Source organism: Carassius carassius, chromosome 11 (genome assembly GCF_963082965.1).
Source record: "Carassius carassius chromosome 11, fCarCar2.1, whole genome shotgun sequence".
NCBI lineage: Eukaryota > Metazoa > Chordata > Actinopteri > Cypriniformes > Cyprinidae > Carassius > Carassius carassius.
Genome location: NC_081765.1, coordinates 15,171,178 through 15,184,762, shown reverse-complemented (window position 1 = coordinate 15,184,762; position 13,585 = coordinate 15,171,178). Strand labels below are relative to the sequence as shown.

Below are 13,585 nucleotides of genomic sequence, written 5' to 3'. Positions count from 1 at the left end.
TATTTCTTTGTAGACTGGAGACGGCTCATAAATCTGGAGTTGAGATTGAATGATGGATATATAATTGTCTAGTGTTTTTGCATGTGAGAGGAGACAGAAACATGGGCGAATGTGCCCCTTCAGCATAGTTTACATTGATAATTCACTCTAATAGAATGCTTATACCAACTTATTTTGAAGATAAATGAATCACAGTCATGAAAATCAAGAGTGGGGGGGGGCGGTATTCACTAAAAATTATACAAATAATTATGGTTTAACATGTGAGGACTCTGCATGCAGTATAACATTTTTATATCCTACAGACCTAGATTATTTAAATTTGATTTATTCATTAACAGTGAGTATTGTTGAATGAATAACTAACATGAAGTATGTGAACAAAAGGCACTCATAGCCCAAAACAACAATTACATCACAATGCATATCGTTATTAACTACTAGTGTAAATTAATTTAATTACCACATGAAGCCATTTATTTCAACTCGCAGCCGCCTGTTTTAAATGAATCAAAAAGTTTTTGTTGTTTTGTCCCATGTCACTTTGTATCCTAATAAATAAGCTTATAATTATATAAATTCTTCATTATCTCAAGATTATCTTTGCATTAGTTTCTTGAAATAATGCATATTAGTGCACATGTATTACAAAGTGTTACCTGTATTTGTTTGAAACTTTGTACAGCATATTTACAATTTTGAATTGGCCTCCTGACATTCTGTTGTCATTAATTCCCTACCTTAATCATGAATTTGACCTCATTGTTTAACACTTTCAGTGGTGAGTTTAAAATATTCCACTAAACTGAGTTTTTTTTAAGACAACCATTATTTAAGAACGTTTACCCTTACTGTTTCTATGTTGATGTGTCATGCTTGTCAGTGACACAACGCGGCCACAATAACTGAATGACTTTTTTATGTAAAATATTCATAAACTTGTCAAAGACTATAGAATACCCAAGACATGTCACTCTTATAGTTTTGAATGGAGAAAAATGCAACTGTCAATATGACTGCTCAATCGGAGGAAGCCCCACCTTCTGAATGAAAGAGCCAATCGCTGATCGGTAAAGTCAACGCATCACTGCAGCTGACGTTAGAAGCAGTGTTGCCAGATCTCGTGAGACAAATAAGCAACCAGGCCTGTGAAAACAAGCCCAAAACAAGCTACTTTTTCTACGGAGCCCCCCTAGGTTCTGGGAAGAGAAAAATAAACAGGATGTAAAAAGACATAGGGATGTCAATTCAATTCGATAATCTGTCCCTCAAATGAAACTAATTGAATAGCCCTGCCCTAATCCCTTTAAAGAGTTTACCATTCGGAGTGAGAGCTTTGAAGGCTTGAAGGAAACCAAACAACTGTTTCTTGAAGTGTCCTTCACATGCCCACATTCATCATGGAAAGAATCTGTGCAAAGCATAATGGGAGCCCCAAGTGTTCATCAGTTGTACACTTCGAAATTCTTCATTCTGAAGGGCTCTTTGAAGTGACCAGTTTTGAGCACTTCGGTTTGAAATGACCTTTCAATATGGTGGCCGTGATTGTTTTCACTCCGAAGTTCCCTTCTGAGGGTGATATATCTCGTTTGGAAATGACGTGAACTTTAGACTCTGAAAAGGAGCATCCTGCGGAATTTTTGCATAGGAAGCTTTTGCTGTACATGATCAGTAAAATGATCAGTCACTTAATTTTTCTAAACTTCTATAAATTTAGTAGTTCTTTAAAATGATATCAGAATCTGCTTTCTGCAGGGTTTCTGTACTTTTTGCATCTGAACTCATAAATTCACTGTTCATTTGCACTTTTTAAAGTCATATAAACACTACCCAGCATTCTAACAAACTGCATCTGTTCAAGTCAATTTATATGAGAACACCATCCAACTGCCCCAAATCTAACCCATAACCTTGGATCAATTTCATATAAATGTTTCTCCTTATTGTTATGGCCCAGGTAATTATCATCCATCCAAAAAGCAAGATGAGTTCAAGCACCTTCATCTTCATTACGTAAAACAAGTTGAAATCAAGAATATTTGTTTGATCATATGTGCTCATTTTCCCTGCTAAAACTCAAACACACACGAAACGGAGAATGGAAAAATGGAGTGCTCTCATTTAGATTCAGCTGCTATGCTGATTAATCTGGAAAAGGATCCCTTGGGTCATTTAAACTAGTGTTGGGTTCCAGTGGGGAAAATATTTATTTGATCCCCTGCTGATTTTGTAAGTTTGTCCACTTAGAAAGATATCAAATGTCTGTCATTTTTATGGTAAAAATCAAGAAAAAAAAAAATTATATAAAGGTTAGAGATTGATTTGCATTTCAGTGAGTGAAACAACCATGGGCAAGACCAAAGAGCTGTCAAAGGATTGTACATCTGCACAAGGCTGGAATGGGCTACAAGACCAACAGCAAGAAGTAGTGATGGCGAGATGAAGCCTCATGAAGCATTGTAGCTTTTCAGCCAAGTGGTTTACAAATGAGTTAATTTCATTACGCTTCGTTTGCTCACAATACCACCTGGTGGCCAAAAAGTGTAAAACAAGCAGATACATTACAGATGACCTGATGTAATCTGTGATATACTGTATTTTGTGCCAGTTAAGGCTTAGAAATAACGGTGAAGAAAAAAAAATCCATTTCCACATAGACTAATCTATTTATATGGATATAATGTGTATTCTCTAGTGGTATATAATGATTGTGTAACATAATATAACATAAACGCATTGGTTTGAAATGAATGAGGCTATCAAATGTGTGTAAATAAAGTCTTTTCTCATAATAGACAAGAGGACCAATATTATTAGTCTAAAACTGGAAAGTGGCTGGGTTTAACAGGACAGAGGACTGTCAGTTTACAAGATTCGACCCGCTTCTGGAACCAGTCAGTCCAAGCGAGGCTTTGGACGTCATCAGTGACATCATTGCTCTGAAGCCTTGACATTCGCTTCACTGAAAGCTGCTGGGATTTCTCGACTTGAGCACTTTGGCATTAACTCGACTGTTTGGAGGGAGCAAAATGCTGACCCCAAGAACACCATCCCTGCAGTCAAGCACAGAGGTGGAAACATCATGCTTCAGGGTTGTTTTTCTGCTAAGGGTATAGAATGACTTCATTGAGGGGCAAATGGACGGGGACATGTACTGTAAAATCTTGGATGAGAACCTCATTCACTCAGCCAGAACACTGAAGATGGGTCATGGATAAGTCTTCAAGGATTACAATGTCCCAAAACATACCTCCAAGGCAAGAAAAGAGTGGCTCAAGAAGAAGCACATTAAGGTCATGGAGTGGCCTAGCCAGTCTCCAGACCTCAATCCTTTAGAAAATCTGTGGAGGGAGCTGAAACTTTGAGTTACCAAACTAAAGCCAAGAAACCTTGATTTTAGATACACCGTCTGGTGCACCTGGACATATCATCAGTGAGGTAACCTAGGATCACGGGGGGTTTCGGGTCTTTCAACTATCAGACTCCCTCCCCTAGGCGACCCAGCCGGGGTGATCAGGTCCCAGCTTATGTCCAGGTAGCGCTACTACCCTACACGCCATACCTCTCCTCTCCTGATCCACAGCCACCTTGATGCTGCTTCTGCAGTATCAGTGGCCAACTTGATGGCCCTTCACTGGCTCGCCCCTGTGATGCCAAGCATTTTGTAGGCCCTGCAAAGGGATTGGCCCACAAACCCTCAACATCCCACTTCGACAGGTTGGCATATTGCCCGCCACCCATTGCTCCGGCAACCCTCCACAAGCTGGGAGTACTTTGCCCTCTTTCTTTCATTGGCCTCCTCCATACGGTCCTCCCAAGGCACTGTGAGCTCCAAGAGAATTACCTGCTTGGAGGCCTCTGAGGTGAGCACAATGTCTGGCCTTAATGTTGTTATGGCAACTGCTTCAGGGAACTTCAGCTGCTTGCCCAGATCAACTGACAGCTCCCAGTCACGCGCCGTTGCCAACAGGCCAGAGGAGGTGCCCCGGGCAGCTGGTGTTGACTTCTCCCTAGCTCTGACAAAAGCTGTGGTCTTCACTGGGCGGAGGCTCTTGCTGTGGCTAATTCCACTGCAGATAGAATCCGCTACGGCTTTTAGGACATGGTTATGCCGCCAGCGGTAACGCCCTTCGCCCAGGGCTTTTGGACAGCAGCTCAGGATGTGTTCCAATGTTCCTCTCCTCTGGCAGAGGGGGCATGCTGGTGTCTCCACCTTTCCCCAGGAGAAGAGGTTGGATGGACTTGGCAACACGTCATAGACCGCCTGGATCAGGAATTTTATCCTGTAGGGTTCAGCCTTCCAAAGCTGAGTCCATGTGACTTTGCGCTCCGCTGTTTGCTCCCATCTTGTCCAGGCGCCCTGTTGCCGCATCCCAGCCATCTGGCAAGCTCGCTTCTCCTCAACTCCTGCACGCACCTCCTCCAGAATCAGTGACCTCCTCTTCCGCCCTGTCCTGACCTCAATCCCAGCCTGGGCAACCTTTGGATCACTGGAATCCCGATACTGTAGGACCTCCCTGGACCGCGTCACCATGAACTCCTCACTTAGGCTGCTCATGGGAAGCTTCAGCTTGTTGTTCTGCCCATATAGAGCGATGCTGCTCAGGCTTCGAGGCAGTCCCAGCCACCTGCGCAGAAACCTGATGATCCTCATCTCAAAGCCTTCCACCGTTGAAATGGGGACTTCATACACCAGGAGGGGCCATAGGATCCGAGGGAGAATACCGTGCTGGTAAATCCAGGACTTGAACTTGCCAGGAAGGCCAGACTTGTCCACCACGGCCAGCCAGATCTCCAGGTCTTGGTTGGTCGCTTTTGTGGAAGCTGCGTCTCGCAGGCTGCAATTGAACACCTTCCCCAGACTCTCCAAAGGTTCCTCTGTCAGTGATGGTATCTTGGTGGTGCCAAGTGAGAAGTGGAACTTGTCAGTAACCTTCCCTTTCTTCAGCACGAGGGACCTTGACTTTGCCGGCTTGAAGTTCATGCGAGCCCAGGACATCAGCTCCTGAAAACCATTCAGGATCCACCTGCAGCTTGGGACAGATGTTGTGGTCACTGTCAGGTCATCCATGAAGGCTCGGATGGGTGGCTGTCTAACTCCAGACTTAGAGAGGGGCCCCCTACACTGCATTTCCGCAGATTTCACCAGCATGTTCATGGTGAGTGCAAAAAGGATGACTGAGATTGTACAGCCAGTGATGATTCCCTTCTCAAGCTTGTGCCAGTCTGAGGTTGTTGTTCCGGAGGAGACTCTCAGATAGAAATTGGCATAGTAGTCCAGGATGAGGTCTCTGAACTTCTTCGGGGTGTGATGCCGGTTCAGTGCCTCTTCGACCAGTTTATGGGGTATGGATCCATAGGCATTTGCGAGGTCCAGCCACAGCACAGCCAGGTCCCCCTTGTTCTCTCTGGCTTCCCTGATAAGCTGAGTGACCACGCCTGTATGCTTCAGACATCCAGGTACCTCTGGGGTTCCTCCCTTCTGGACTGATGTATCAATATAGGAATTCTTCAGGAGGTAGTCTGTCAGTCGCCTGGAAATGAGGCTGAAGAAGATCTTTCCTTCAACACTCAGCAGTGAGATTGTCCGGAACTGATCGATTTTCTGAGACTTCTCCTCCTTCGGGATCCAAACACCCTCTGCCTGTCTCCACTGGTTGAAGGTTTAGTTCACCCAAAAATGAAAATTAGCCCATAAATTACTCACCCTCAAGTCATCCTAGGTGTATATGACTTTTTTCTTTCAGACGAATCCAGTCAGTTATATTAAAAATTGCCTTTGATCTTTCAAGCTGTTTAATAGCATTCTGCGTGTGTTGCAGTGCATCAGTCCAAAAGAAGTTAAATAAAAAGCGCCCATCCATAAAAACTCTTGGGGGTGAACAATGTACTCCTGTAGCAAACCGATGAATTTTTGTGAGAAAAATATCCATATTCCAAACATAATAACCACTTTTATGTAGCTTGTGCCTAAAGTTGTACACAGAAGCAGCTCCAGGCAGATGAGGTATGAGGTCAGTGTTGTGCATGCACTGGTGAGTCTCGTGAAAACCAACATTTGTAAACAGGAGCAAAAGCAAAGTTTCCTTACTTTAGCAAAGGAAAACCAGTCTCCTCTTGGCTTAAATGGAAAACCTTCGACATTCTTCTTTACAAATCCTCGTTTTGTACTTCTAATTAGTGACTGTTGTTTTGATCTCTTCCCTGCACTTCCACGTTTGTCACTTCTGAGCGGCACATGCGCAAAGCTGACCTCATACGTCATCCGCCTGGCGCAGCTTCTGTTTACAACAGTGAGTGCAAGCTGGATTAAATTGATTATTACGTTTTAAATGTGTATATATATATTATATGTATAAATATGTATAAATCTATAAATATATATAAATATTTTTCTTACACAAATGCTTTAATTTGCTACAGGAGGACTTTGTTCACCCCCTCGAGCTGTGTGAGGCACTTTTTATTAAGGATGGGAACTTTTTATTTAACTTTTTTTTTCTGCACCAAGTAGTAAGTCATGTTTTGCTTTGGGATCAAATACTTATTTCACTCACTGAAATGCAAATCAATTTCTAACGTTTATATGCATTTTTTTCTGGATTTTTTGGTTGGTTTTCTCTCTCGTTAAAATAAACCTACCATATAAAATTGCAGACCCTTCATTTTTTTGTAAGCGGGCAAACTTACAAAATCAGCAGGGGATCAAAAAAATATTTCCCCCGTTGTAGTTAAAGCATTAAATATGAGAATAGTGTCAGACTGACATCTCTTGCTAGGACTCTCCTCTTCTATCCTGTGAAGGACCTCAGTCTCAGTGTCCACATTTAATCAACTGTGTGTGTGCTCAGCTACAATTATGCAGTTATGCAAATTACCATAGTCTGTCCAGCTGGAATCATCAAGTATGCCTTTTCTTCATGGTTTGTGTGTATGTGTTATCATGTCTGCCTTAAAATTGATTTCTTTGATGCACACCATTGAACAAATGAGGGATAATATAAAAAAAAATCTGACATTGAGATCTTGAATTCCATGAGTTACTGACATGAAATATTGATTGAGTTGATTTTTATACTGCTATTTAGGTGCATTATGGTATTGAATGGGTAATTGAATGACTGGTCAATAATGTCCACTATGGTTTCAGACAGCACTACAAATGAGTGTCCCCTCAAATAGTGCACTATACAAGGGTATATGGGCGATTTAGCATTTCAGATAAACACAGAGGAGAGGAGATACAGCAATTCAGATTTTTACAGATAGGTACAGAGATGCCATGCACAACAGCAGGAAATATCAGATGGTTGGTATGCCATCATTGATCAGAATCAATGATGATGTGTCTAGGGCACACTTGGAAAGTGTGTGCCAAAACCAAAAATACATTTAAAAAAATGTGTAGTAGCTTTTTTTATGTTTCAGATCTTGACTTTCACATCATTATAGAGATTTCTCAGTGAATACTTTCCACATTTTTAGAAGTGGATATGGAAATAATCTATAATGGTGAAAAATGCTAAAATAACACTGCAACAGCAAATAGCGAATAGTGAAAGAAAAAGTCCACAACAGCATTTCAATGAAAGAATAATAGATCTAATAATAAAATGATATCTAATACACACACACACACACACACACACACACAGTATATATAAATATATACACACTGTGTGAATAGTCAGTCATCTCATTCCTTCCTCCGTTCATTTTCACTTCTCTATTTGTACATTGTTGCATGAGATCCCTACCCTCCAAAATGAAACACAAGAAATCTATTAATGCACTTCCACATGATGTCAAGTTTGTGCTTGTGTTGATAATAGTTTTTTTATTTTCTCTCTGTGTAAAGAACATCAACACCTAGACACTAAGGCCACATCTCTTGTGTTCACCATGCTCATGCAGGGATGCTGTTTGACAGTAATTCATCATTCAGGGTTGTGAAAAAAGCTGCTGATGAAAGTCGGGCTCTAAAGTTGTTACAGCTGCACACAAAAAAAGAGAGATAGAAAGGCCTTTTTCAATAAATCTCAAGTCTCAAGTATAAATGCATTGCAAAACAGAAGCATGTGCATATTTTCACTGGGTTTTATTTTTAATGATACAGAGCAGATGTTTGTATGTGAGAGTGTTCATTTTAGAGAAGAAGAAAATGAAAAAACTTCACAGAGAGATGTAAAGCTGTCTATCAGAGAGTGACCACTGCACTGTACTAGGGCATTGACCAAATTATGTTGCCAAAGCATAACTAAATTTCTTACAACTACACTACAGTAACAGATGAGCAAAGCATGCTTCATATTGGGTTTGTGGACTGTTGAATGTTAAACAATAATAATAATTAATTACATTTATATAGCACTTTTCTGGTCACTCAAAGCACTTTAAATAGAAGGGGGGAATCTCCTCAACCACCACCAGACAAGATTACACATTGTTAAAAGTGAGCATGTGTATGGATGTGCAAGTCCAAACCATTGCTCAAACTGACATAAAGCTCATGCCGCCCAGAAATATCAATCACCCCATTAGCTTTGATGCTAAAAGACGATTGTCTGTTCAGCTCCACACTCCAGACTTACTCTCCAAGACAGACATACCGTCTCATGCACTGACGGGTGACAGAGACAAAAGCATATTTGCTTGAATGAAAAGACACATTAGCTTTACACTAGTTTTGTTTTATTAAACAAAGCATGAAATTCTCCAACAATCATCATATGGAAAATGGAAAACAAATGGCAGGGCTCAAAAGACAGTTTTGCATCTGTGTGAGTTTTTTAAAAAAAAAACATTGCAAGCTACTCCAGAAGATCTTTAGTAAAGTAAAAATTTATGAATAATAAATAATAATAATAATAATATTGTTTTTCCTTTGAATTAGGTTTATTTTTCTTACACCATTAACAGATATTGTTTCTTGTTTTATGCATGAGCTCTCTAAATTTTGATAGCTTTTCAGAAAACAAGACTTAATATCTGAAGTCATTTTTCTTCTCAAGTAAAAGTTGAATTAATCTTGATTTAAGAATTTTAATATATTTTAAAAGATATTGCCCCTTAAATCTATTTAGTGTTATATATAGCAAAATACGAACAAAACTGTCTATAAAGTGCACCTCAGTCGTGGTATTGAAGGTGGAGAGAGTGCTGTACATTCATTCCCCCACCTACGAAGTTGTGGCGTAGTGGTTAGAGAGTTTGACTCCTAACCCTAGGGTTGTGGGTTTGAATCCTGGGCCAGCAATACCACGACTGAGGTGCCTTTTCGAGCCAGGCACCAAACCCCCAACTGCTCCCCGGCGCCGCTGCCCACTGCTCCGGGTGTGTGTTCACAGTGTGTGTGTGTGTGTGTGTGTTCACTGCTCTGTGTGTGTGCACTTTGGATGGGTTAAATGCAGAGCATAAATTCTGAGTATGGGTCACCGTACTTGGCTGAATGTCACTTCACTACAATTCCTGCCAGTACAAGACTCAAACTTGCAACTTTTGGATTACAAGTCCGAATCTTTAACCATTAGGCCACGACTTCCCCAACATGTATATAACAACATTTAACTACTTTTCAGAACTTGAACTGAAAAAAAAAATGAAACAATAGAATATACTCATTTATATAACAGAGTTATAAATAAAAATAATAACAATAATAACAATTTAGTATGAATAAAATATCTTGCTAGAAGAAAAAGTTGATGTCATGCTAAAATATTTAGTTAAATTGACACCATGAGTAGTAATTATAATTATTCTCTAACACTGACATAAATTATGTAGAGTAAAACCTTGATATCATTCATGATTTATGAGACTTTTTAAAGAAGTCAAGAACTGGGATGACCAAGTAAAATAAGAAAGCAGCAGAAAGAAAGGAGGAGAGAAGGAAGATAATGCCACATACGTAGATGAGGAAATTATGTTTTATTTTTTTACAGACCTCCAAAAACGTCCTATGAGAGTGAATGATGGCAAATATGCTTTTAGCTTACCAGTGCTCTGCTTAGCCAAAGAAGATTCAGCAGTAAATTTGCCAGATATTACTGTAGCCAGAGAAGATAACACATCTCTGCCATGCTTTCAGTTGTCCATGTTTGAACAATGACAGCCTTGAAGGGATCTCATCCTTACAACACACAATATATTGTGGCAGAATCGGACGATTGGATTATTTAAGAATGAAAGTGAAGTATAGCATAAAACAGCTGCATCTGTGTGAATGCACAATTCTTGCTTGTGTGTTGCAAACAGGTAACTTCAGACCTGTTTCCTGTTAATGCTGAAGTCTCCACTACAGAGACTGAAGCTAGCAAGTCCTTAACACGGAGAATATCAGTTTTCCTGGCTCTTATGGTCTGCCTCTCTTATGTTTCACTTTCAAAGCTTAACTTTGCCAACTTCCCAACAACTGCTTTCCCTCATCATGTCTCCCTCCTACAGCTCTGCTGCACAGTGGGAGCTGATAGAGATATAAAAACTAAAGCACAAAGACATGCACATGCACACCGCACTCTTCCAGAATAGTATTCGAGGCAGTGTTTCCAACTAATTTTCAGGGAATGTTTCTAAAGGCAGGACAATTTGTTACTAAAAGCTGCTAAATAATGTCCTTCAAGATAGCTGAGCTTGATCGGTTTCTAGATCATAGGATGGAGGATGGAGAAATGAGAAAACGAGGAGGGATATTGAGAAGCACCCCAACTGTTTATCTCCAACCCTAATGAAACACACCTGAACCTTAATTTACTCAAGGTCTTCCGGATCGCTTGGGGAAAAAAATCACAAGTAGGTGTGCTGAAGCAGGTTGGATCTAAAATTTGCAGGACAGTGGGTCTTCAGGAGCAGGATTGAAGACCTATCTTTATATGATATTTCATTCATTAATTTTTTTTTCACACTTAGGGCAGAAATGGTTTTCCGTGACATATTTTTCCATTTGGGGTGAACTATGCCTTTAAGAATAGCACAACTCTTGATGATTCCAAAGCTGTATGAATCACTCATTAATATCTTGTCCCACACGTTCAATGGCAAGAATGATATAGCAGTTCCTGTTTGTATGTGTTATGAAAATGAGATCACCAACAGATGGTTATGCTTCATGCATATGCTGTATACACACTGAGCGTTACAAACCAGATGGACTTCTTGATGAGTGAAAGATGAGGAAATTTCAGCTGCAGCCGCGGCCCGTGTGCACTGATTTCATATGCGGTCCAGATCTGTGAACTGGAATCAGTGCCCATGCTGCAGAGGGAGGGCTATTATTCATCGATGTGGTATTTATGAGAGGAAGGAAAAGGTCTTTGATAGTGAAGCTCTGCTCTGCTCCTCTCTACCACATATAGTTGTGTTTATGGAATGCTCCACTCTCCTTTGCTCCCCACCTAGTATCTTCATATCTATCTTCATGTCCAGGCTATTCCCATTCACTCCATATTATGTTAAATGTGACAGAGATTGGGTAATATGAGGTAAAAGAGGTGTGCATATTTAGGAAAAAGTTAAACTGATTTACTAATCTGCACACTTGCCAGAGTTGCTGGGAGTCTGGTGCTCTAGCTCAGGACTGCCAGTATTCCTCTGGCGTTCCTGTCAAAACAGAAAAGGGAAAAGCTCAAGGGTTTGTAATGAAGTCTGCACACTATTTATTTGACACTTTTAGGGCATGAGATATTCAAACAGAAAAAGCCATTGCAACAGAAAAAGGAGCAGAGATGAGTTTATCTTAAAAATAAAGGTTCTTTATTGGCATTGAGGGTTCCATGAAGAACCTTTAACAGCCATTTCAGAATAGGTTCTTTATAGTGGAAAAAGTTTCTTAAAATGTTTTTTTAAAGGTTCTAAAAAAACATGTTTTTTTAACTTTCTTTTTATTAGTATTAGGGCAAATTCAAAAATGCAATTTTTGTGTATATGCAGGATTTGACTTATTTATGATCTTATATGTCATTTAAAAACATTCACTTACATTCATGCAACCACAAAATGACACAATGAGAGACAGAAGGCATTCTGAAATGGATGTGAATTGAAGAAAATATTTTACCAGCTAGGAATATACATTTGGCTGCTATGTTATTAAACGAATAATACTCCAAACATTTTCATATGATACAGTAATGACCTGGGTAAGTATGTACGATAAGAGAAAATATGACATAGAGTTATACCTTTCTGACAGAATTCATCCTCATACATATTACAAAATGAAACATGATGGATGAAAACAGAGGTATACAATAAACATAACCTGTTTTCAGTCAGCTCTGCTTTCCAATGAAGTCCATTCTCACTAGACAGCTTAACTTTAAAATGATCAGCAGGCCTTAGGGGTGATAACTTCATCCATCTCTGGGACCCATCATCCATTTCCAGCTGAGCACTTTATAGCAAACTTTGTAAATCCACCACCCTGGACAGAAAAAGCAAACTGCTGCTTTTAACGGTATTTTTTTAATTATTTTTTTAAATGAAAGCAGCAGCTGTGGCTCAGCTACACATCTGTGTGGCAGATTGGGCAGAGCAAAAGGTGCTGTGGACTAGATGGACAGCAGTCTGTCCAGCATGTGTGCAAGCTTTGTGATCAAATTACTTTTCTTTTTTGCAACAAGACAATAAAAGGCACAACTGAACCCTATCATTTTCCTTTCTATAGAATTTTTTTGTTACTATATGCGCAATTTCCTATTTAAAAAAAAAAAATACAAAACTCCACCAAACTAATTGTCAAAATAATGGACCCCATCCACCTAATTTCATACAATTTGAGAATTTACGTGAAGAAAAAAGTTCTAACGCATTTCCAGTGGATTCACAACAGGTGCTTAGCCTACGTCATGTGCGTAAAGGTTTTTTTTTTTCTTCACAAATCCACACTCAAAATATCCAAATAAGGACTTAAAGGGATAGTTCACCCAAATAGTAAAATCGTGTAATTAATGACTCACCCTCATGTTGTTCCAAACCCGTAAGACCTCAGTTTATCTTCAGAACACAGTTTAAGATATTTTAGATTTAGTCTGAGAGCTCTCAGTCCCTCCATTGAAGCTGTGTGTACGGTATACTGTCCATGTCCTGAAAGGTAAGAAAAACATCATCAAAGTAGTCCATGTGATATCAGAGGGTCAGTTAGAATATTTTGAAGCATCGAAAATACATTTTGGTCCAAAAATGGAGAAAACTATGAATTTATTCAGCATTGTCTTCTTTTCCATGACTGTTGTGTGAGAGAGTTTAAAACACTGCAGTTTGTCATATCCGGTTTTTAATGTGGCTGACACTTCCTCTGAGTTGAAACAAATCAATATCCCGGAGTAATTCATTTACTCAAACAGTACACTGAAGATGAGAGAACTCAGAGAGAACTGAAGATGAACACCGCGCCGAGCCAGATAACGAACAACAGACTGACTCGTTCACGAGTGAAGAACCGTTTCTGTCAGACGCGTCCGATTCAAGAATCGAGGAGCTGATGATACTGCACATGTGTGATTCAGCGTGAAGCAGACCGACACACAGAGCGTCTGAACTGAACTGATTCTTTTGGTGATTGATTCTGAACTGATTCTGTGCTAGT

At 39.9% G+C, this 13,585-nt stretch overlaps 1 pseudogene; it reads right to left on the bottom strand.

The window, feature by feature from the left end:
* Positions 1–3,544: 3,544 nt before the first annotated feature.
* LOC132152591 (uncharacterized) lies at positions 3,545–6,265 on the bottom strand (annotated as a pseudogene).
* Positions 6,266–13,585: the final 7,320 nt, after the last annotated feature.